The 25,365-nt window shown below is 33.5% G+C and overlaps 1 protein-coding gene and 1 long non-coding RNA gene across 8 annotated transcripts in view; one reads left to right on the top strand and one right to left on the bottom strand.

Annotated features, from left to right (window-relative positions):
• The window catches only part of LOC138142780 (uncharacterized), a 113,981-nt gene extending 91,117 nt beyond the window's left edge, over positions 1-22,864 (bottom strand). Inside the window, exon 1 of the long non-coding RNA XR_011163539.1 lies at positions 11,728-22,864. This is a non-coding gene — a long non-coding RNA (uncharacterized lncRNA). The remainder of the gene's footprint in view (positions 1-11,727) is intronic.
• DMD (dystrophin) overlaps positions 1-25,365 on the top strand; it is a 2,504,498-nt gene that overhangs the window by 191,474 nt on the left and 2,287,659 nt on the right. The gene's annotated exons all lie outside the window — the stretch shown is intronic.

The following is a 25,365-nucleotide window of genomic DNA, read 5'->3' as shown; positions in this document are numbered from 1 at the left end:
CCTCCTCCTCCTCTTCCTCCTCTTTCTTCTTCTTCTTCTTCTTCTTCTTCTTCTTCTTCTTCTTCTTCTTCTTCTTCTTCTTCTTCTTCTTCTCCCTCTCGCTTTACCTCCCCCGTCCCCCTCCTTGTCCCTGTCCGTCTCCTTCTCCCTCTCTTTCTTATTCTCTTCTTCTCTTCCTCTTTCTCCTCCTCCTCCTTCTTTTCCTTCTCTTCTTCTTCAAATTCTTAGGTATAATTTTATACCTAAGGGTGATTTCATATTGGTGTTTACAGTAAGAATGAACAAGTTAAAAGCTACTTTAAAAAATAACATTTTGGGCAAAATGGATAATTTTGATTACTTTAAATTGAAAAGCTTCTGTACAAGTAAAGCCAATGTCACCAAGATTAAGAGTTGAGTGGAAAACTTGGAAAGAATCTTTACAATCAATGTCTCTGATAAAGGCCTCATTTCTAAAATATACAAAGAATTGAGTCAAATCTATAAGAATACAAGTTATCAAGTCATGCCCCAATTGATAATTGCTCAAAGAATATGAACAGACATTTCTTAGAAGATGAAATTAAAGATATCTTTAAGCATATGAAAAAATGTTCTAAATCACTAGTAATTAGAGAAATGCAAATCAAAACAACTCTGAGGTACCACATCTCACCAGCCAGATTGGCTAAGATGACAAAACAGGAAAATGATAAATGCTGGAGAAGATGTGGAAAAATTAGAACACTAATGAATTATTGGTGGAGTTGTGAACAGATCCAACCATTCTGGAGAACAATCTGGAACTATGACCAAAAGGCTATAAATAAGTGCATACCCTTTGACCCAGCAACACCACTTATAGGGTTATATCTCAAAAAGATCAGAGAAGTGGGAGGAGAAACTTTAAGTACAAAAAATATTTATAGCGGCTCTTTTTGTGGTGACAAAGAATTGGAAATCAGGGGGTGGCCAGGTAGCACAGCAAGAAAGAGCATGGGCCCCAGAGTCGCGATAAGCTGGGATCGAATCAGGGCTCTGATACTTAGCACCACACTCAGAAATAACTGGCCGTGTAACCTTGAGCAAGTTACTTAACCCCAATTGCTTTAAAAAAAAAGAATTGGAAATCAAGGGGATGCCCATCAATTGGGGAATGGCTGAAAAAGTTGTGGTATATGAATGTAATGGAATACTACTGTACTATAAAAAATGAGGAGCAGACTGACTTCACAATAACGTGGAGAGACTTATATAAACTGGTGCTGAGTGAGAAGAGCAGAACCAGGAGAAATCTCTACACAATCACAGACACAACATGTGAGACAACCAACATCAATAGACTGGGTCCCTCTCAGCAATGTAAGATTATAAGACAACTCCAAAAGACTCATGACTAAAAGAGATACCCACTTCCAAAGAAAGAGATGCAGAGTCTGAATGCAGAGTGAAACAAACTACTTGCTCTCTTTCTCTTTCTTGTGTTGTGGTGTTTCCTCTTTCCCATGGATCATTCCACCAGTTATAATCCTTCTGTACAACCTGACTAATGATTAATGAGAAGATATTTGTAGATCCTATATTTGAGGGCATGCCAGCATGATGGGTGGGGGGGAAGAGGGAGGGAGAAAAAAATTGAAACTCAAGGGTCTGTGGAACTGAATGTTATAAAATAAAAGTAAATAAATTAACAAAAAAGTATATAATAAACTTAAATATGGTTAAATGACTCACCCAAGGTCATATAGCCAGTAAGCGTTTGATGCCAAATTTGAACTCAGAAATATGAGTCTTTCTTACCCCTGATATCTAACACTGTACTCACTGTGCCACCTAGCTTTCTTCCTCTGAAAACTTCCTGTTCATATCATTTGACCATTTACCAATTGGGGAAATGGCTCTTATTTTTTACAAATTCAATTCAATTTTCTACATATTTGAAGTCATTATCAGAGAATCTAAATATTAAACTGTAAATATTTTAATATTACTTAATTGGCTATGGTTTTTTTTTTAGCAAAATGTAGTTTCCCAGATTATCTCTTTTAATTAGGTCTATTTTTATTTATGCTTTGTCTGAGATCATGATTGCTCCCCCTGCCTTTTTTACTTCAACTTAAGCATATTGGATTCTACTTTCTATTCTTTTAGATTCCTTAACTCTGTGTGTCTTACTGTTTCAAGTGCATTTTTTATAAACAACATATTGTTGGATTCTGATTTCCAATGCATTCATCTTTCCACTTCTGTTCTATGGGTGAGCTCATCCCATTCACATTCACTGTTATGTTTGATGAGTATTTCCCTCCATCCCATTTCTTTTTGTTTCTTCTCTCTCTTTTTATCCTGTTCCTCCTCAAAAGTCTATTTTGCTTCTAACTGCTGCCTCCCTTAATCAGCCCTCCCTTTTGTCAACCCCTCATCCTTTTTCTTACTCTCTTCCCCTCCTATTTCTTTATTTTGTAAGATAGATTTCTACACACATCTGTGTGTGTGGGTATTTTTCACTCTTTGAATCAATTCTGATGAGAGTGAGGTTCAAGCATTGCCTGCCACTCCTCCATTTCCCCCTCCAGTAGAAAAGCTCTTCCTTATATACCTATTTTGTGTTAGAAAACTTTTTTTCTATTTTACTTCTCCCTCCCCCCTTTTCCCAGTGCATCCCACTTTCTCAACCTTCCATTTTTGTTGGAGATCATTCCAAAGTAATTGGCTCACACCTAGGCCCTCTGATTATGTAAACTCCTTTTAACTACCCTAATAATGATAAAGTTCTTGGAATTTTCACAAATCATCTTCCCATATGGGAATGTAAACAATTAACCTTATTGACTCCCTTATTATTTCTCTTTAATATTTACCTTCATATGCTTCTCCTGAGACTTATGTCTGAATGTCAAATGCAACCTGTGTGTTCGTGCTTTTCTTAGACCAGAAAAAAAAATCTCGCCTTGACCTTTTGTTAATTCTATCACTCTAAAATATGATAAGCATTATTTTAAAGTTATTTGGAATGGAATGTTGAGGTTATACAATTATGATCCCCACAACCCTGGGAGGTGGGTAATATTATTAGGCTCATTTTACAGATGAGGCAGGCAGAGGTTAAGTGGCTCACCCAAGGTCATACAACTATTAAGTATCTGAGGATAGATTTGAACTCAAATCTTCCTCATTGCAGTCCTCACTCCCTATTCGATGAACCAATTACCTTTCTGTCTCTGTCTCTCTGTCTTTGTCTCTCTCTCTCTGTCTCTCTCTCTCTCTCTCTCTCTCTCTCTCTCTGTCTCTCTCTGTCTCTCTCTCTCTCTCTCTCTCACACACACACACACACACACACACTATCTCTATCTGTGCCTTTGTATTTGCATATATACCCATATGTATATATCCATCTATAAATTATCTCCTTTTTCTATCATCATTCATTATTTTTTACTTCAGTATGATGAGAATTTAATGTTTTTATTTTTGTAGTCTTTTCCTTTCTGACCTCTTCTCATTTAGAGGTGTTTCTAATTTTCCAAATAAGAAGTGCTTCTTGCAAATGTAATAAATCTTTCTTCATTATTCTACATGTTTCATTTGTTGTACTAGTGAGGTCTGTGAAGTGTTTAAAGAATAGGGGGTAGTAGAATTTCAAGGGAATAAAGGTAGATTTACTGTAGTGATGTTATTACACATAGTAAAAAAGAAACAAACACCTCAGACATAAATAGCCCTAGAAGTTCTTCAATTTCCTTTAAAAAAAAAATCTAAGTATCCAGTGTTTTTATTTATTTATTTATTTGTAAATTAGGGCTTGCCCTGAATGTAGGACAAGTCCCCACTGCACTGTTGCATTCACATTAAAACTTAGCATGTCTTTAATCTCCTCCTCCCCTGACTCCCCTTTAGTTCCACATCAGACACAGGGGCAAAGTAAATGTTCCACCATTTCCCCTTCCTCACAAAAAGGTTTGCTTTTGCTATGTTTTCATCTTGTGTTATGTAGACAGCTAAAAAGGTGACTGTATTAAAGAATGATCAGTTTCTCTTTAGACTTTTTTTATTCAGCTTTACAAAAGATAAAATTTTCAGTGTCTAAAATTTAAAAAAAAAAATGTCCTGTATTATAAAGCTCCCAGGGCTGTGACTCACTAGTGAAGTGAGCCATTAAAATAGCTCCTTTGATGTATTGAATGTAAATTTATATCAAATGTGCTTCCTACCAATGTGCAGTAATGATAATGAGATATTCAAGTCATTAGGTATAAGCAGTGAAAGAGCCTATTAAGAGCATTGTCTTTCAAAAGTAAATATATAAAACAGTCTTCATATACTTTAAAAAGGATTACCAAATGAAGAACTCTGTGATGAGAATTTGTTTTTGATCATCATTTGTCGGGAAGGCTTTTTTATTGACTACTCTTTTTTTCTATTTGCCTTCTCTCAACTAATTAAAAAGCATAGCTCCTTGTCACCTCAACCTTCCCCAAAACTTTGTTTATTGATTGGTTAAGAAAGGGAAAACAGTAACTTCAGTAGCAAAAAAGATCCTAGATTTCATTGGTGCCTGATACTTTCTTCTTAACATAAATCTGGACTTCTCTTGGCACTAGTCATTTCATGAGTTGCTCTTCAAAACCCTCCAAAATTATCACTTGGAAGTCAACTTCCTGAAGAGAAGCTTTCTCCTATGTAGCTAGACTGGTCTTGGGGTCACAATTTGCCGACATTTTAAGATCTTATAAGTTTCTAGGATCTGTTAAAGTATATGATCAAATATCATACTTTTTGAGAATCCAAAGTCCTTCCATGGAATTGATGGGGGATGGGATCCCAATAGGTTGAGCAGGAATTCTGATCTTATCTAAAACCAGGAAACCTGCAATATCGTCTGGAAAGAATTCAAGGTCTCAGGTTTAATTGGAGTGAGAGTTGTAGAAGTTTATTGTTATGCTTCCATGAGAAGCAGCAAGAGTCCTTTAGGGGACCTGCAAGTGAGAGTGTAGCTTTTACCTTTAAAAGGTAGGGCTGCCATTGTCAGGGCTGACCAGACCTGAGGGGCCTCAAAGGTCAGAGCTGACCAAGAGGAGCATGTGAATAGATAGTTTAGATAAGATTTGGGCCAGGTTGAAGGAAATAAAAGGCAAGGACAAAGGAGGGTGTGGGCCAGGGCTGAGAAGAAATGAAGAGATTAAGTAAGAACAAAAGGAGTCACAGGGTGTTGCCTAGGTGGAGTGTGGGATAGGGAGAAGGGGCAGAGTTCAAGGGTGGGAAAGGACAAATTGCAGTTACAACTTCACTGACTGGTTTTACAAGTTAGTTTGACCTAGACCCCAGGTACCCCATCAGAATGATGAGAAATCAAAATATTTAGTGGAAGAAAAAGAGTAAGAGACAGATGGAGACATGCAGAGAAACAAAGACAGAGACACAGAAACATGGAGAAGAAAAAACAGATATATGTAACATAGAAATAATTCAATATGTTAGTAGAATCACTGTATCAGCAATGCCATATTCACAATGCCTATAGAGATTACAAATATGCTGATATAATTATCCATCACAAAATACGTCAACTGCCAACCACAGGACCGTTAGCTCGGCTTTTTTTTTTTTCTTGCTCTGCTATGTCAGCACGTCCATGGGGCATGGGAGATCTTTAAATCCCATAACCCTTACAATCACGCATTAGAGTTAGACTTGATGTTGGTTTCCTGTTAGTTCAGGTTCAATGTTGAGATGAAATAAAGCCCCAGTAAGTCACTGAATAGTTAACAAAAGGATGTTTACTTATGTCTCACTTAGCAAGGATATGCAAAAAAGGTCCTGTGATGGCACAGCTCCCCTAGTTTCTACAAAGAAATGTGACTGGTCCTTAGGGCAGGGTGTGGGAATTCCTGTGGTCTCCAGATATCCACAGAAGCCTTACCCAGGGAGATAGGACCAGTTAGATTTAGGAGAACTTTCTTGATCTTCAGGGAAAGAAGAAGCTGGCATCCTGGTGGATGTTATAGATCAGAGACTCTCAAAGTTTTTGGTCACTGTCCCCTTTTACTTTTTTAAACATCATTAAAGATCCTCCTACAACAACTTTTGTTTATGTGAGTTATATTTATCAATATTTATCATTCTAAAAATTTAAACATCTTAGTGTTAATTTGAAAATAGTTTTTACCTAGAGAAATCTACATCTCAGAGGTACCCTTGGTGATTCCTGAATCTCAGTTTGAGAACTACTGTTGTAAATGTTGGTCCTAACAAAACATTTATACTTTTAAAAACTATTTATTAGTCTGAGCCTGTATACTGAGAGACACATGGAGAATTGAAGCAATTTCTCTCATAATACAAGACCTCCAAAACTCACAAATAAAATTTTTGAGATAACAGATTCAGATGCCTGTTCATAGACTTTTTATCTATAAACAACCTTTGACAAATTCTTTAACTTATCTATGCCTTAATTTGCTTATCTGGAAAATGACAGTAAGAATACTACCTGTCTCATAGAATTGTTGTGATGAAAATGCTTTGTAAACTATAAATGAGGTATGCAAATGTGAGTTGTTATTCTAGATTGCAAAATTTTGTTTAGAAATATGCATAATGCAATTTCTAGACTGGAGCCAGAAGTTCATTATCAAAATATTTAAAACTCTTACCCAGTTAGTATAGTGATCCTTATGAGGAAAAGAACACCTCATATTTTTTACATGACTTTTAAGGCCTGCTATATTTGCTTTAACAGATATTATCCAAAAGCAGCTTCCTTGTCAATTGCATTCTTTAGTCACAATTGTTTTACAATTCTGAACACTTTTTAAGGACTCTAATTTCCAATTTAAATCATATAAATCACCTGCCCCACTCTTTTCTGTATGGGAAAGGCAACATACTTTAATGGAAAACAAAAACAACAATATACTTGATATCAAAAGATAGAGGTTTTCATCCTGACTGACATTTGCTGTCATGTGATTTTGCTGGCATCCCTTAATTTTGAACTATAGATTTTCTATTGGTGAAATGGAGACAATAATATGACTATTTATTGATTTAGTTTTAAAATGCATATTACCTATGCTTTATTGTATTTTATATAGTTTATTATAAGTTTCCCAATTATATTTTAATCAGTTTAGAGATATGTTGAGGAGTGTTGTGGGCTGCACTCAGGGGTGGAGTGTTTGACAGCTCATCTGCACCAGTATTATATATTTTTTCAACTTTTTGTTGATTTGGCCATGGATGAAATAATTTATGGGCATGTGTTTTACATTGGATTACCCACTAACATTCCCTAATACCCTAAGTTGGCAAAATATCTTCAGTCATATAAGATAAGTAATAAAATTATTATTATAATGCACATTTTCTTGCTGAGGAAACCAAATCTCTGAGCAATAAAATGACTGCATTAGAACCATGAGGCTAGTAACTGGCAGAGCCAGAACTCTAGCTAGGTCTTCTGATGCTAACACCAGTGGCTTTTTAAAGATTTTTTTTTGCATACTCTTCTTAGGGCATCTCAGAGCTCAGAAGTATTCATCACTTCATATTATAAAATAGGTGAATGCTTGAAAAGTTGATTTATAATTTTTCCCAATTTTTAAAAAATTGCATAAAATAGGAAATAATTTTCTAAAAGAAAAATCAGTTATAAGACATACAAATAACCCACTTAAGGATTCAGTGAAGCTCCTTAAATTACATGATTGATAACTAAAAACAGTTATACCTTATAATAGAAAGTGCTTCATAGTTTATGAAGTGCTTTCACGTCCTTTATTCCATTTGATTCTCAAAGCAACTCCATGAATTGGGCAGGGCAGATATATATTTTTTAAAATAATATTCGTTTAGATGACACATTTGGGTCTTTCTTACACTGAGTTCAATGAATCTATGAAATACAATCAGGGGTTAAATATAGGAAATCATACAATTTTTAAATAGTTTCTAGAAATTCCATAGTTAGCCAAATACAATAAGTTGCTCTTATAATCAAAATAACTAGAAAACTTACATCTCTAAGATTTTATCTAAGCCTTCCCTCTCAAGGAAGTAGACAAGTGATAGGTTATTGTAAAGATTTATTTTTAAGAATGCCTTATATCGTATGGCATGAGATAAATATAGATTCTTATCAAATACCTTAATTTTCTCTTCATAAGTTCTCTACAATGAGAATTAATTTTCTAAATGATGATTTTTAGATATCAAAAGCTCCTGAATTGTTTTCTCAGTCATCAAGTAATAAACATTAAGCTTCACTGAATATAGTTCAGTGTAGAGTATGTTTTACTATATTCCGACTATAGTGATAATCACTATATAATAAAAATAACCATACATATTGATCAAACTCAACAGGAATACTCCATATTCCAATTATTTAGGATAGATGGACACTATTTTATCCATGTACTAAGAATAACAACAATCATCATCATCAATTATATATTATTTTATAGTTTACAAAAACCTCTCATAACATTCCTATAAGATAAGCATATCTTATTTATTCCTACCTGTACATAAGGAAACTGAAGTTCACAGAAGTTTAGTGATTTGCTCAGTTTCACTTGCCTAGTATTTGTCAGAGCCAAAATTAGAAACAATGTCTTCTGACTCCAAAATCAGTAACTTCTTTCAAATATTTTTTGCCTTCATTCTTCCTAAAAATATCACAGCTCAGGAGTAATTATCACCTCACTTTATAAAATGGGTGAATGCTTGAAAAGTTGACTGTAAAGTGGGTTTTAATATGTTGAATACTCTTTTCTCACTGCCTTTCATTATAATTATAAAATTAGAAATGTTCTATTAGAAGGGAAATTGGCTGCAAGACACAAGAAGAACTCATTTAAGGATGCAATAAAGAAATTTAAATCACATATTCATAGGGAAAATTTTGTGTAAAACATTAATAATCATAAGTTTCAAAATCCAGGGTAATTAAGGCTATTTTCATATTTAGTATATAATTTAAAAAGATCTAAAGGAAAAAGTAACAGTGACATTTAACTGAACAGACAATGTTAGACTAAAAAAAAGTCACTTGCTTTCTATACATTTTCCTCCTCTGGTATAGTTGAAAAATATCATCTTTGCTTAAGTTTTTCTTTTTTTCTATTTGTAAATGGAAGCTGCAAGCCATTAGAAACAGACTGTTGAAATTAATTGATATAATACTTAACACTTCAAATATACTTTAATATATATTTGTTTTTACATTATCTTTTTTTTTTCAAATACATCCTTTCCTCTCTCTTACCCAGAGTTTCCTTCTATGTAGTAAGGGATGGGAGTGGGGGCGAGGAGAAGCAGTTTAGAGAAGTTGATGTTGCAACCAACTCAGTACATATAGGAAATTATTCCAGGCTTTAATTTCTCACCTCTGCAAACAAGGGAAGGAGGTGTATTTTCTTTTCCCATCTGTTCTTAGGGGTTACATTCGGTCATTATAATTATTTATCACATAGGATTTTTCCCCTTTTCCTTCTTTGTCTCTACCTCCTGACTAACTTCATTTCTCAGCCAAAATCACATCATCTGTTGAAGCCTTTTCTTGCCTGGTTTTTAAATGCTACATTTTTCAGTCTGAGATTATCTCTACTTTGCCCTGTTTGAGGTTTTTTTTTTTTTTCTTTTTTTTCTTTTTTTTGGTAAACAGTCATTTTCATGCTGTCCAAAAGGGCAGAATGGTTTCTGCCTTCCTTTCTATCTTTCTTCTTAGTACATAGTGGGCGTTTAATAAATACTTGGTGACTTGAAAACATTTGCTTTGGCAGAAGTGTGGTACAGTTGCATCTGTTAATCACTTGAAGATAGATTTGCCATTTGCGTAACCTATGTGTCTTTAAGCAAGTCACTTAATTTCTCTTAGCCTCTGATTCTGAGCCTCAGATTCCTCACATTTAAAATGAGGGAGTAGGGCAAGATTATCTCTTGGATCTTGTCTAACTTTAAATCTATAATTTTATGATATTCTGGTCAGATTGTAAAAATTTTTCTATACTTGCCTGTACCCTTCATTCAGAGTTACTATTTCTTATATGATATCCCTATAAATTCATGTACCACAATTTATTTAGCCATCTACATCCCCAATCTAGTTTATTGCCACTTTTTTTTGCTACTACAAAAATTTCTGCTATAAATATAATGCTGTATGTGTGACCTTTCTTTTTGTCTGTGATCTCCTTTGGGGCATTTGGATCTCTGCATAAAACAGTAGGGACATTTTATTTGCTTTTTTTTTTTTTTTGCATAATTCCAAGTGGCTTACTGGAATGGTTGGACCAATTGACAGCTATACCAGCAGTGAATTGGTATGCCTGACTTGTGACCACTTCTTCAAAACTGACTTTTTTCATTTAAATTTTTTTCCAGTTTCTTTGTTGTAATATAGAGCTGCAAAATTTAATTTGAATTTCTCTTATTATTTGTGATTTTAAATAGTTTTTATATGATGATTAGTAGTTAGCAAAATATTTTGAGAACTGATTATTTGTATCATTTGACCCTGTATCCATTTTAATAGCTAAAAACTTTCTAAAGTATTTTCACATATCATGTATAACAACCCTATAAGTTATATAGGGCATGCTTTAGTTACACGTAGCAGCTGAGGCACAAAGAGGTAAAATAGTTTACTAAGATCACAGTTAGTTAATAGCAGAGTGAGGGCTAGGTCAAGTCAGGGTTCCTGTTCAGGTTTTTTATTTTATTTTTTAACAACATATCTGAACTGAAAGGAAAAGATATTGAAAAATATAGAATATTCAATGATTTGGAATGTTACTGTAAATTAAGAAATCAGAAAATTTTTTTACTCAAAGAAAAAAAATCAGTGAAAATAGAATGCATTTGCTGAAATGTATAGCTAAGGGAACAATAAAAAATCTGTGATGTATAAATTATGAAATAGTGAATTACTTCTTTCTAGGTGAAGAAATTCTATCTCCTCATAACCACATTGTCCTAGACACTCTAATATATTTCCTCAATTTCCATTAGTATTTTCTGGATTAGGGGGATAAAGGTTTTCTTAACTTTTTTTCTGTCTGTAATAGTCCTAATCTTCATACACCTTATACCCCTCACAAACCTTGGTAGATCATTCCTAGCCATCTCAAATTTAATGTGATTTCATCCTTCCTGCTTGAGATCCTTCCAAAATGTACTGTGATTTCCTTGGAACCAACTGATAATTCTAATTTTAAATTGTCCTTTATTCTGACCATCACATTGATATCAAATTGATGTCACTCTTCCCTTTTCCACAATTCTAAAATCTGATCTCTCTTACCATATGTAATTATTTAATTCTTTTTCTCTTAACTAGTTTTCTATTATCCTCCTAGCATCCCATCCCTGTACCATATCTCTTTTTCTTCTGTTCCACTCACAATGTTCCATTTTAGTCTACTACACCAAACAAATACTTTTATCCCTTTTAAGTGACCTTAATTGCATCTTATACATCAATATTTGCAACTTTTAAATAAAATATATTTCCCAATGTCAGCGACTTTTTAAAGACTTTAATTTTTTTTCCCATTGTAACTATAATACCTACGACAGCACATATAAAACACTTAAAATATTCTTTGAATTACATTAAATTATTCTCATTTTATACTTCAGTTATACCTGTTCCCTATTTACAAAAGCTACCTTATTCAATTACTTCACCTGTTTGACTTTCCGGTTCTCCTCTCTTACTTCTAACCCCTTAATTCCATTGTCTACATATGAATTTTTTTTTTTTTTTGCCATTTATCAGTTTAAAGTAGCTGGGCCTCTGAGGTCCCTTTCAACACTGAGATTATATGATTCCTTTTCCTTTATTCCTTTTAAAGTTACTGTTTTTGTTCTGGAAAATTTTTAAAAGCAAACAAACCCCCAAATCCCACACTGTTTAAAGAAAAACAATAGTAGCTACAACAAGCCTGTCACCTGTCTTTTTCTTGGAATATTCTTTCTTTCACTTTTCTCTTGTCAAATATCTTTGTTATCTAATTTGATTTTTTTTAAATAATAGGCTAGGTATATTATTTAGAAATGTTTAGATCACTTAGGATATCACACTCATAAAATGGAGACTTGTATTTCTAATAGAATCCAAACAATAGCCTAAAAGGAAATATTTATTCACTTTCCAGATGAGGGGCAAGTTTTCTCAGTCAAAAGGAATAGTCTTAATTGAGTCCATTAAACAATCTCAATGAATTTCTAGCTGGTTAAATTTTAATGGTGATTTAATTATATTACATTAAAAATGATATTTTTTCAACACATGCAAAATACTGTCTAAAAGCAGAGAATGGTATTCATGATTCTTCATTTAAACATTTTATCTTAAGAATGCTACCAGAAGAAGAGTAAAAGTTTTAAGGGTTTCTACTGGTTGAAAGGGCACATTGTCCTAGCCATAATTTTTTAAAGAGTGAATTCATGAAGGTGTGAGAGAAAGCAGTAAATAGTAAATATACACATTGATTTATCTTTGTTAAAAGTTTTACTTTTTTTTCTTCAGCAAGGAAGTTTCCAACTTTAGGAACAGTGAACCTAGCTAAATATATAAAAAGTGTCCTAAAAATGTGCGTGTGATATGCATGGTATTATGTTTGTTGAGTAACTAAGTTTGTATTACTGTATAGAGTCTTGGAAAGAATTCTGTTAAGATGTACTGTTTGTGAACTCAACTGCTTGAATCTCTCTTGACTTAAGTTATATTTGTAAATTGCTTGGTAAATTCTATAATGTTATATGAAGGTGACATTATTATTACTACTAATGGTAATTTATATCAGTATGTGATATTTAGGTTCTGAATATAGTCTTTACTCCTGAGATGTGGTTCTTTTAAAGTACATATAGATGAATCTCTTCCTATAGTTTTGCTTATCACTTGAGATCAGATAAACTAGGTCCCATGTTTTTTTTTTCCTCCTAGTGAACCTAGAGTTCCTCAGACAATACCTTGATTCAGGATCAAGGTCTTAGAGTCAACAGTCAATGGTGATAATAATGTCATAGTTATCTTTATCCAACAAGGAAATAGTTAGAATGTAAACATTTTAAAATAAAGCTTATCCAGAATTTTCTTAGGTATTTTAACTGATGAGGTATACTAAATCAGGTTACGCAATTTTCCAAATTGTTTTTATTTCTAGTTATTAGAAGGCATTGTGACCTATCTCTTTTCTAAAGATGTAGCCAATCACTTTCTTCTTTCATCCTATCTCTAGTATAGAAATAGAAATAATATTGAAATTGGAGGCCCAAGATCTGAGAAGACAGAAAGCTTTTTTGGTTATGTTAGGATACAATTAAAGATTATTGAAAATGATACACAATTCCCCCAAATTCAGGTCAGTGGATTATCTTTTTCCTGCCTAATCCTCTGGTTAGCTGTAATCCCTATGCAAATATAAATGTAAATATGTGGACTAATTCAATGGGCTGCCCATCAACTACATGCTATTATAAGGATAATAACATTCTTTAGTCAATTGGTCTTTAATGTGTGGATTAGGGGGATAAATGTTTGTTGTTGTTTTTTTTTCAAATTTTTTTTTTCTGTCTATAATAGTCCTGATCTTCACATACTTTAATAGGTTATTCCTAGTCATCTCAAATTTAATGTAATTGTGTCCTTCCTGCCTGAAATCCTTCCAAAATGGACTGTGATTTCCTTGGAAACAACTGATAATTTTAACTTTGAATTGTCCTTCATTCTGACCATTGGATTAACATCTAGTTGATATCACTTTACCCTTTACCATAATTCTGAAATCAGATCTCTCTTCTCACAACTTAATGATTGAATTCTACTCCCTTTACCCATCCTGCTAATATCCCATCCCTGTACCACATATCTTCCATTCCATTCATAATATTCCTTTTAATAGAAATATCTTTTAATATGAAAACTTGGATGGAAAATAGATAAAAATTCAATTAAACTTTGCTTCACAACAGAGATGGATTTTTTTTAATAGTTTGAGGAAGGACAAAGTGTACTTGGATTGTGGCCCTGTAATATTAGGAAAATCTGACTCTCAAGGGAAGATCAGTCAACAAGTATCTGTAAAGTACCATAGTTTGAGAGACACTGTACTAGGCATTAGGGATTGTGACCTTTAAAAAGTTTGAGAGACATAATTACTGGGTAATTATATGTGTGTATGTGTGTGTTTCATATGTAATCATTTAATCAAGGCTACATGTTTATTAATAAAAGAGGCCAGTGGCACTCTTGAATGCCAACAACCACTCATGGTGGTAGGCTCACAGTTTACACGCTCTTGGAAGAGTAAGTATTCCTGAGGGCAGCAATCAGGATAATAACCTGATTGGTTAATATATAATAATAAGAAAATGAATATTACAATGAGGAGTGGGCTATATTAAAATGAACCTTTTTGAGGTACATGATTTGGATTATCCAAGTCTTGGTGAGAGAGATTTCCATATCACTCTCTGACAAAAAGGAGAATCCAAATTTTTCCAGACTTGTCTGAGTAAACACAAGGAGCAGGAATCTACCCATTGGCCTCAACTTAGAAATTCTTTTACTGTCTTATTAGATCTTAGCCTAGTCTTTGCCCAAGATTCTCACACTGGTTGATTTCTGGATGAAGAAGTAGAAAGGGGAGGAAAAATAAGCAAACAAAAAAACCTTGGTCCCAATACAATGTTAGTTATTAAATAAAAGAGAAATATTACTTCTCTCAGGATCAAAAAAATGAATAAAATTCAAAATTAGGAAGTAGGATGCTAAGGAATTTAAGTATTTAAAACTGACAGGTAAAGAATGAAAAATTCTGTGTAAATGGGGACTCGAGCTTTGAAAAAGTAATAGAGATTACTCTGGTTTTATCAATGACACAGAAATGATGGCAAAGGAGAATCAAGGAAGGGAAGAATTCTACCAAAGAGAATAATCTATTTTTCTATACTGCAGATTCATGGGTAATTTACTAAGAATCTAGCTTTGTAAATAGAAAACTGAAGAATTACAAGAGAGCAAGTGGAAAAACTGCTACAAAATTTAGTAGCAGATTGGATTAGTTTAGCAAAAGAAAATAAGGACTTGAGCACATCTAAAATAAGTTTTCTTAGAAACATGAGTAGTAGTACTATCCTTCATGATTTGGAAGTTTAAAAGTATGTGGTATATTTTTTGGAGGGGATGAGTAAAGGAGTAGTACATTAGATTTTTTTTCTCCCCCTGAAGTAACTTCCCTCCCTCTGTCCTTTAGAACCTTAAATTTAGACAGGTTAGTTTTGGTTATTTTATTTGTTAGTTCTGTTGTTTTTTCTTCTGAGAACAGGTCTCTCTATCTTGCCCAGATCAGAAGTACAGAGGTCATTCACTGACCCAATACCAATACTGATCAACCAGGAGCTTTCACTTATTTTTTGCTTTCATTTATTTCTTTTTCTCCCATAGACTGCTTTGTTGTTTTGTTTGTTGTTTGTTTTTTTCCCTGCTTAGGCAGCCTAGGGATCCTTGAATTTAGAAACTTATGACTTATTGCAGACACACAATGCTTCTTCCTAGTAATAATGATACAAATGAATATTACTTCCTCAGGCAACCTAGATTTTAGCACTTTATTTTATAAAATGTATGTACTTTAAAATGATTTCTACACTAATGGATTTTATGGGTTTAAAACAGAGCTGTGTTCTTTATGTGGTCGATATTTATATATCTCTATTTGTATATCTATTACAGGTCATAAATAATTTTTTAAAAGAATGTACTATAGAGGGGTGACTAGGTGGCACAGTGACTAGAGCACCAGCCCTAGAGTCAGGAGGACCTGTGTTCAGATCTGGCCTCAGACACTTAACACAAAAACTAGCCTGTGACCTTGGGCAAGTCACTTAATTCCAATTGTCCTCCAAAAAAAAAAAAAGAATGCACTATTGAAACTATAAATTATATACACACATTTGTATACACACACACACACACACACACATTGTAAATGTATAGTAACCAGAGTTTTTAAAAGGTGGCAATATACTTTTTCCCCCAATATGTATTGCAAAGTCCCAGGGGGAATTTGTTGGACTCTTCTCAGGACTATATTGGTATATTCTTTATAATATATTTGAATTATTTTTAAAATGTCAACATTTGATGAATGATTCATGCTATCATTAGGTCTAATACAACTAAGTATACCCTAGTATTTATATGTTATTTTCTTAGATGAAATAACTTACTATTAGGCTATCAGTATCAAGCATGTAATATGAGGGTCAGCTCCATATAGAAACATATCAGTAAACTATTAACCTGACTGCACATATATCTTATTTTCCCATTGGACTTTAAGACAGGGATTAAGTACTATATTTCTCTCTTTCCAAACATTTCTAGCATTGTGCCATGTACTGAATGGAGTAATTAAAAAAAAAAACTAGAAAGAAATATATTTAAGGATGAGTGATGGGATGGGGTAATGGTCTTTATTATTTAACTAGGAATAGTTAAATCTCATCCTTTCTAAATGTGTTAAGTGACATGAGAGGCACAGAGTTTCATGGTAAAAAGGAAATTTGAGGGTTTTTTTAATTGACAAGTTTTAGTCTGTCAATAATTTATAATATGCACTGGGGAAGTGGTATGCATATATTCTTGTTTTTAAAATCAACCTTTCCACTTATTCTCTATTTATATCTCTCATATAATATTTTTCCAGTTACTCAAGTTTGAAACTGAATTATTGTTGACTTAAATTGAAGTCTACATAAAAGATAATGTATATTTTCAAAATATTAGCAAAAGGACTCAAATGTGTTTTCATTACAGATGACTTTTCCCGTGATTTCTTTACAATTTAATAACTAAAATACTGAGCAGGAGAACAACATTCTTATAAAATTACAAGAGAATGAAGAACTTCAAAGAAAATACCTGGATTAGCTTTTTAAAATATATTTTTATTCATCAAACATTTATTTTTCTCCTTCCAACCTCCCCCTCCCCACTGTAAAGAAAAAAAGAAGAAAAAATTAGAGAACCATTGTATGTGTTTTCATTTGGAATGAATTCCCATGTTGTTCAGATCAAAAACTTCATTCAGTTTATTTATATAATTCAAATCTGAAAAGGGAGAAAATGGACAAAATGAATCAATTAGACTATAATTTAAGTTATTGAACCCATTATCATGTTTGTAATCAGACTGTATCAAATATTGAAGGATATGTCAGCTCAAAAATGTCAATTTGATTACAGTTAAATAAAAGTTGAGAAAAAGAAAAGTTAGACATACAAATTTCCCAGTGGCACATTATGAGTTATTGCCATATTGACACATTAATTTTTAGGAAAAATTCAAATTTCCTTATTGTCATAAAACTTTGGACCCCTCATGACATTTATAATATTTTGTCTTGTATTATTATTTTTTTTTCTGGACATTTCTGTAAGTGAATCCTAGCTCTTTGTGCGCAGAGGTAGTATTTTACTCATCTCTGGAATTATGCAAGTTCTGGCACTCTAATTTTCAGTTAATAGGAACTCTATTAATAAATATCTACTGAATATATAGGTACTTGAATATCTACTGAATGATTGAATGACAAAATAAATAAATTAGGGAGTTTTAAATAGAAAGAGAATTAGATTTATACTCATAAGACCTGGATTTAAATCCCAGCTCTGTTTCTTAAATTCTCTGTGACTTGGGGGTGGCTAGGTGGTGCAGTGAATAGAGCACTGGCCCTGGAGTCAGGAAGACCTGTGTTCAAATTAGGCCTCAGGCACTTAACACTTATTAGCCACGTGACCTTGGGCAAATCACTTAACCCCAATTGCCCTGCCTTCCCCCCTCCAAAAAGGAAAAAAAAATCTCTGTGACTTTGAGCAATTTACTTTTTCTCCCTGGGCCTCAGTTTCCTCATTAGCAAAAAGAAGGAATTAAAGATCACAAATTGATCTCTAGGAATCCTTCCAGCTCTGCATACTACTACCCTGTTACTTAATGAATTAAGTTTATATTAAGGTTCAATCTTAAAGTGAGAAGTTCATATGGGTAATGGTGTTTTCATTGTGAGGCATTCATATTATTTGCTTTCTGAAATCATACTCCAGTGTTCATTAATGAGTCATTTGAAGTTACACTAGCATAATGTGTGTGTGAGTATATGTGTGTGTGAGCTCATGCACGTGAGTGTATGTTTGTGTATGGTAGTATTTTGAGAAACAGGGTATGAATCCCTCTTTTACTGATTCAAGGGCAATTTACTATGGCATACTACCTCTCATTTACTAAACCATAGAATTACTAAATCATAGAGTTACTAAACCATAGAATTTTGGACCTGCAAGGGCTGAACATGCCTGTTATCTGAGTAGGCAAAGAATGCTCATACAAATTACAAGATGATGAAGAACTTCAAAGAAAATACTATTTAAAATATAAAGAAATAGTGAGTTCCCTTAGTGCATTAAAAATGGGATTCTGTTTTTAAGACATCTTTCCTTAGTTAAATGGTGGGATTTTTTTTTTTGTCATTTTACCACATGCTGTCTGAAAATGTATATTTTTGTGTTATCATTAGAACATTAAAAGGATCCAGATAATGTGATGAATTATCCAATATTTTACAAAGCTCATTTTTTGTTTTGTTTTAATTTGCAAAAGAAACTCAGGTATAGTAATTTGAAAAGAATTTAAGGTACGTGTTACAAAAAGCATAAAACTGTGATTGACATAGATTTTGTAAAATATTAAAAATTGTAGTGATAAAAATCATTGATGGAGAACTTTTACCCTAAAATAAAAACTCAGAATATTGGTTTGGTAGTTGTTTTTCTTGAATTTTTTGAATGCTATGTAGTTGTTTCAGAACTCTAAGGAAAAGGGAAAGGTTAATCATCAAATAAGCATTTACCACCTGCTTTTCACAAAAACAAGCTTGTTCACATTCTTTAATAAAGAATTATATGGCAATATCACCTTACCCTGCTCTCATGTCCTCTTGATGCAAAGAAATAAACTGTCATCATTCTTGAATGATAAAACATAAGCCATCTGTCATTTAAAATGGTAGAAAAATGATTTTGAAATGTGTCCTAAAGGAAGAATGATTGAATAGCTAATAGAAAACTCAAGGAATAGTTGATTTGTCCTGAAGGAAATGTAGCATATCTAATACATTCCAATCCAATCCAAGAAATGTATTTGATAGGCACAAGGCCATATGCTACCTGATAGGCATTGTAGGCAAAAATGAAATAGTCCTTGCCTTAATGAACCTTATATGCTACTGTCTACAAACTTGATAGCAGCCAATAAAAATTTATTAATGATCTATGATGTACCAGTCACTGTGCTAATAACAGGGTGTACAAAGAAAGGCAGAAGGCAACAGTCCCTGCTTTCAAAGAACTCACAAGCTAATTAAAGCAAACATGCATGTGTGTATATGTGTGTGTATGTGCCTGTTTATATGTCTCTGTGAGTTTATGCCTGGTAATTTGAGAGGGGCAGAAATACTAATAACTAAGGGGTTCAGGAAAAGTTTAGAGATTAAATTTAAATGTTCTAATATATTCATTTATCAAGGAACTCTGACTAGCTTGAAGACTAAATCATACTGAAGATAACTTACTTTCAGATAATAAAAGTTTCAGGCAACGAGATGGTAGTGTATAGAATGCTGGATTTGAAACCAGGAAGTCCTGAATTAAAATACTGCCTCAAACACTTACAAGCTGTGTGAACCTGGGCAGCAAGTCACTTAATTGCTTTTAGCTTCAGTTTCATACTGAGGTGGGTAATAACACCTACCTCACAGGGTTGTTAGTACCAAATGAGATTTTTAAAAAAGTATAATGCTTTGAATAATTTAAAACAATTACTAATTATTATGATTATAAATCATCTATATATTATTTGTTAGAATCCATAATGCTTGTTATATGGTAGCAGACTTATTCCTATGCCTTAAGTCATGAAATATTTATGCTTTAAGATGAGTTAATATGAACAACATTTATTGCTAGACTGAGAGAAGAAAAAACATTGTTTTCTATATATTCTATTTGGAGGAGTGCTATTTTGGTCATATCAGGTACTAGTTCCCTCTTCACCCCATTTTGAAATATCTTATGGCTCAATGGAAATAGCACCGTGCTTGTAATCAGGAGTACACGAGTTCAAATCCTCCCACAGATCTACTAAGCTGTGCCACACTTGGCAGGTCACTGAACAGTTTTATTACCTCAGTTTTCTCAACTGTGAAACGGGGATAATATTAGCACCTACATTGCAGGATTGTTGCGAGGATGAAATAAGATAATATTTGTTAAAAACGCGTAGCAGAGTATCTGGCACATAGTAGGCTTTATATAAATATTTCTTTCCTTCCCTTCCCCACCATGTGTACCTTGAGTCCCTCTGGTCTTCTACACAGACAGATACACATATACACAGTTTGTGTGTGTTTGTGTGTGTGTGTGTGTGTGTGTGTGTGCACCCATGTGTGTGTGTTGACTATCTTGGGAAATACAAAATTCTTGAAAGTAGGAACTGTTTTAATTTCATATTAGCATTCCCAATGCCAAATGTAGTGTCTGGTAGACACTTGAGAAATTCATGCTGCTGTGTTGATCAATTGAAAAGTTTAGAAACTGGCTACTTTCCACTAGTGTTATGCATGTTAGAGCTCCTGTTCCATTATTATTCCATCCATCCCATTGAAACACACAGAACCTCATCCTTCCCCCCCCCCCCACTGTCATTCACTTAAAGACTGCAGATCCCACTAAAGGAAGAGAAGAGAATGCACAGATGAATTAACAAAGGCATTCCACATTTAATGATCCTCTTATCCCTGCTTTTCTCATACATACCCCAAAACTAAATCTTCCCAGTGTACATTCAATGGTTTTGAGAGGATAAAATTTTTAAAGCATTAAAAGAGATTTAATTCAATAATTTAACCAAAAAATTTATTAGATTGATAAAGATAAATGCTTAAGAAATACAGAAAGAACCTTCCCACATTACTCTGCTATAATTAATTAGGAATGATTCAGAGACAGACTATTTATACTGAGGAATCTGCATGGTTATGAACCTCTTTCCATCTCCTTTTTCTACATACAACCTGTATAGCTTCTGCCCCTACAGTTTTAGGGGACAGTTTTATACTGGTTCCATTTCTAGAGTCATATACCCTTGGGATATATGGATTTTTCTGAAGATTGGGCTCAAGGTTTTAAATCAGACATGTATGACTTGTAAACTTCTTCTAGCCCCAGATAGGTTAGACTAGAGAAAGACTGAGGATGATTGGTTGCAACGAGTCACAGGAAAAACAGTAGCATGTCCAGTGACACACAGGAGCATGGGCAGTGACATTAATTTTTTTTTAATTTTGCTACATTTTTTGAGGGGACCACAAATCATTTGGTGGGCTGCAAGCAGCACGCTGTAGTATGTTATGCTGGCCTGTTCTAAATGAATAGCTCGTAGATGTAAATAGGAAGCAAATCTCTGTAAAGGAAGCAATAAAGATTTTAAAAAATGCATATTTTAGTATATAGATTCTTATCTACATTTTTCTCCTCCAATCCAGAAAGGCATGTTTTTAGTAAAACCTCAAGAGATAGGAAGAGGAGTTATTTTTTCTGATGTCTTTCTGCATGGAAAACGTCCCATATTTGTTAATTCTAACAGAATCGAATACTAATAGTAAACTGAACATAGTGAAATGAAACTAGACCCTTTATTTTAATGGTCCCCAAAGTGGCTTCTAGACTGATCAGTCCAAGGAGATTATGACCTGATTCCAAAGGGTGTGTGATGAACCATTTGCAGTCTGACCTTTGCAGGGATAGACAATCTCTGGCACTTGTCTCCACCACAAGCCAACCTATCCTTGACTCTCAACCGTCCTTCCTATCTAATGACTGAAGCTGAGTAAGCTCCCAAGCCCACTTCTTCAATATAGGCAGTTAAAATATAAATGAACTACTACTCAAGATAGTTATACTGGTGTCATTCCCTTCTTCCCCCTTCATACACCTTCTTATCATACATCCTTCTTGGATTCAGTGTTATCTTTGACTCCTCACTCTTACTCATATCCATATCCACAATCAGTTGCCACACCACATTTCTCATATGCTCACCAATCCTAGAACATTATTAGTCTAAGCTCTTACCTGAACTATTTCAAAAGTGTCCTAATTGATCTCTCCACTTCAACTGATCTCTCCACTTAGATCTTCTTTTCCCAATCTATTCTTCCTTCACTAAGCTACAAAAGTGATATCAGTTCTCTATTTAATAAACTCCAGTAGTTCACTGATCCTTATAATATCAAAGATTTCATCTTCATCTCCTCTTTTGAGTGTTTTTAAAAAACTTTAAAAATTTATTCTTTATTTTTAACATTTTTTTATTTTTAAATTTTGAGTTTCAAATTGTCTCCCCCTTCCCATTCTCTCTACCACTCACTAAGAAGGCAAGCAACATGATAACAATCATACATATTAAATCATGCAAAAAGTATCTATACATTAGCTATATTTCAAAAATAAGCAAGAAAAATCAAGAAAGTATGAAAATTATAGATCAGTTTGTACTCAGAGTTTATCAGTTCTCTTTGTGGAGGTGGATAGCATTTTTTCATCATGAATTCTTTGGAACTGACTTGAATCATTGTATTGTTCAGAGTAGCCAAGTCTTTCACAGTTGAGTATCATTACAACATTGCTGTTACTATGCACAATGATCTCCCAGTTCTTCTCACACTTCACTTTGCATCAATTCATATAGGACTGACTGTGCTTTTTTGAAACCACCCCCCTCATCATTTCTTATAACACAGTAGTACTCTATCACAATCAATTACCACAACTTGTTCAGCCATTCCCCAGTTGATGAACATCCCTTTGACTTCCAAATCTTTGCCATCACAAAAAGAACATATACATACATAGACACATATATGTATATGGGGGAGAGAGAGAGAGAGAGAGAGAGAGAGAGAGAGAGAGAGAGAGAGAGAGAGAGAGAGAGAGAGAGACTTTTATTCCCTTTTTCTTTGATATTCTTGTCATACAGACGTAATGGTGATATTGCTAGGCAAATGGGAATGCACGATTTTATACCTTTTAGACCTATTTCCAAATTATTTTCAAAAATGAGAGGACCAGTTTACTACTCTACCAACAGTTTATTATTGTACCTATTTTCCCTCATCCCATGCAGAATTTATTATTTCTGATAAATGTGAGGAGCTATCTTAGAGTTGTCTTACTTTGCCTTTCCCCAATCAATAGTGATTTAGAACATCTTTTCATATAACTGTAGATAGCTTTGATTTCTTCTCGTGAAAACAGCCTGTTTATATCCTTGGACTGTTTGTCAAGTGGGGAATGGATCTTATTTTTATAATTTTGACTCATTTCTATACTCAGAATGTATTTGAGAAATTGAGTCTTTTATCAGAGAAACTTGCTCTAATTTTTCTTTATTTTATTTATTTATGGTACCTTTTAACAAATTATAATATATAATATGCATATTATATAATATATATATAATATTATAATACAAATATAGCTTCCCAGATTTTCCTCTTTAATTAGGTTGATTCTAGCTGTTGCTTTGTCTGAGATCTTGATTGCTACCCTTGTATTTTGTAGGTCACCTGAAGCATATTAGATTCTTCTCCAGCAACTTATTTTAACTCTATGTATGTATCTTTCTGTTTCCAATGTGTCTCTTGTAAACAACATAAAATTACATTATAGTTTCTAATCCACTCTGCTATCCACTTCCATTTTATGTATAAGCTTATCCCATTCACATTCACAGTTATGATTACTGTGTATTTCACCCTATTTCATTTTTCTGTTTCTTCTCTCTTTTTATCCTGTTGCTCATCAAAAGTCTGTTTTTCTTCTAACCATTCTAGCCACTAATCTGTCCTCTTTCTTTATCATCCTCCCCCCCCCCACACACACACATTTTTGTCCTTTTCCCATCCTATTTCACTATTGGGTAAGATGGATTTTTTATAGACACTTGAATGTGTATACATACATACATACATACATATATATATATATATATAATTCGTTTTTTGAATTAATTTCAATGAGAATGATATTCAAGAATTAGTGCTCTCCCCTCATTTTGCCCTCCACTTTAAAAGCTCTTCATTGCATGCCTCTTTTATGTGAGAAAATTTTCCCCATTCTACCTCTCCTTTCCCCCTACTCCCAGTGAATTACTATTTTCACTCCTTCATTTTTTGGGGGATATCATTCCAAAATAACTGACTCACTCCCATACCCTTTGTCTATGTAAACTCCTTATAAATGCCCTTATAATGATAATGTTCTTAGCAGTTAGATGAATCATCTCCCCATATAGGAACACAAAAAATTAACATTATTGAAAATGTTATGATTACTCATTCATGTTTAAATTTTTAAATTTTTCTTGAGTCTTGGGTGTGAATGTCAAATTTCCCATTCAGCTCTTTTCATCAGGAATACTTGAAAATCCTCTATTTCATTAAATATGTATTTATGGAGGATTATGCTCAATTTTGATGGGTATGTTATTCTTGGTTATGATCCTAGCTCCTTTCCTTCCTGGAATATCAGGTTCCAAGACCTTTGTTCTATTAACATAAAAGTCACTAAAACTTGTGTGATCCTGACTGTGGATCCATGATACTTAAATGACTTCTTTCTGTCAGTTTGCAATATTTTCTCCATAAGCTAGAAACTTTGGGATTTGACTATAATACTACCGAGAGTTTTCATTTTGGGGTTTCTTTCATGAGGTGATTTGTAGATGCTTTCAATATCTATTTTACCTTCTGTTTAGTTTCTTTCTTTGATTATGACTTTCAAGTAGCCCAATAATTTAAAAATGATTTATCCCCCATCTATTTTCCAGGTAATTTGTTTCTCTGAGATATTTAACATTTTCTTTTATTTTTTTTTTCATCCTTTGATTTTGTTTTATTGTTTCTTGATGTCTCATAAGGTCATTAGCTGACCCTTTCCCAATTGTAACTTTTAAAGAATTATATTGAATGAGTTATTGTATCTTCCCCCCACCCCAATTTGGTCAATTCTATTTTTAAGAAGTATTTTCTTTTTAAAAATTTCATTTTAAGTTTTCGACATTAATTTCCACAAGATTTGAGTTACAAATTTTCTTACTGTTTTTCCCCTACCCACATCTCAAGATAGCGATCCTACTGAATACCCCTTCCCTGAATCTGCTCTCTCTCTCTCTCTCTCTCTCTCTCTCTCTCTCTCTCTCTCTCTCTCTCTCTCTGTCTCTCTGTCTCTCTGTCTCTGTCTCTCTGTCTCTGTCTCTG

The sequence above is a fragment of the Petaurus breviceps genome, unplaced genomic scaffold (assembly GCF_028583685.1).
Source record: "Petaurus breviceps papuanus isolate PSGF00001 unplaced genomic scaffold, PetGlider_PUasm1.0 90603, whole genome shotgun sequence".
In the NCBI taxonomy this organism is placed as follows: Eukaryota; Metazoa; Chordata; class Mammalia; order Diprotodontia; family Petauridae; genus Petaurus; species Petaurus breviceps.
Note: the sequence above shows the minus strand (reverse complement) of the source record. Positions and strands in the feature narration are given on the sequence as shown.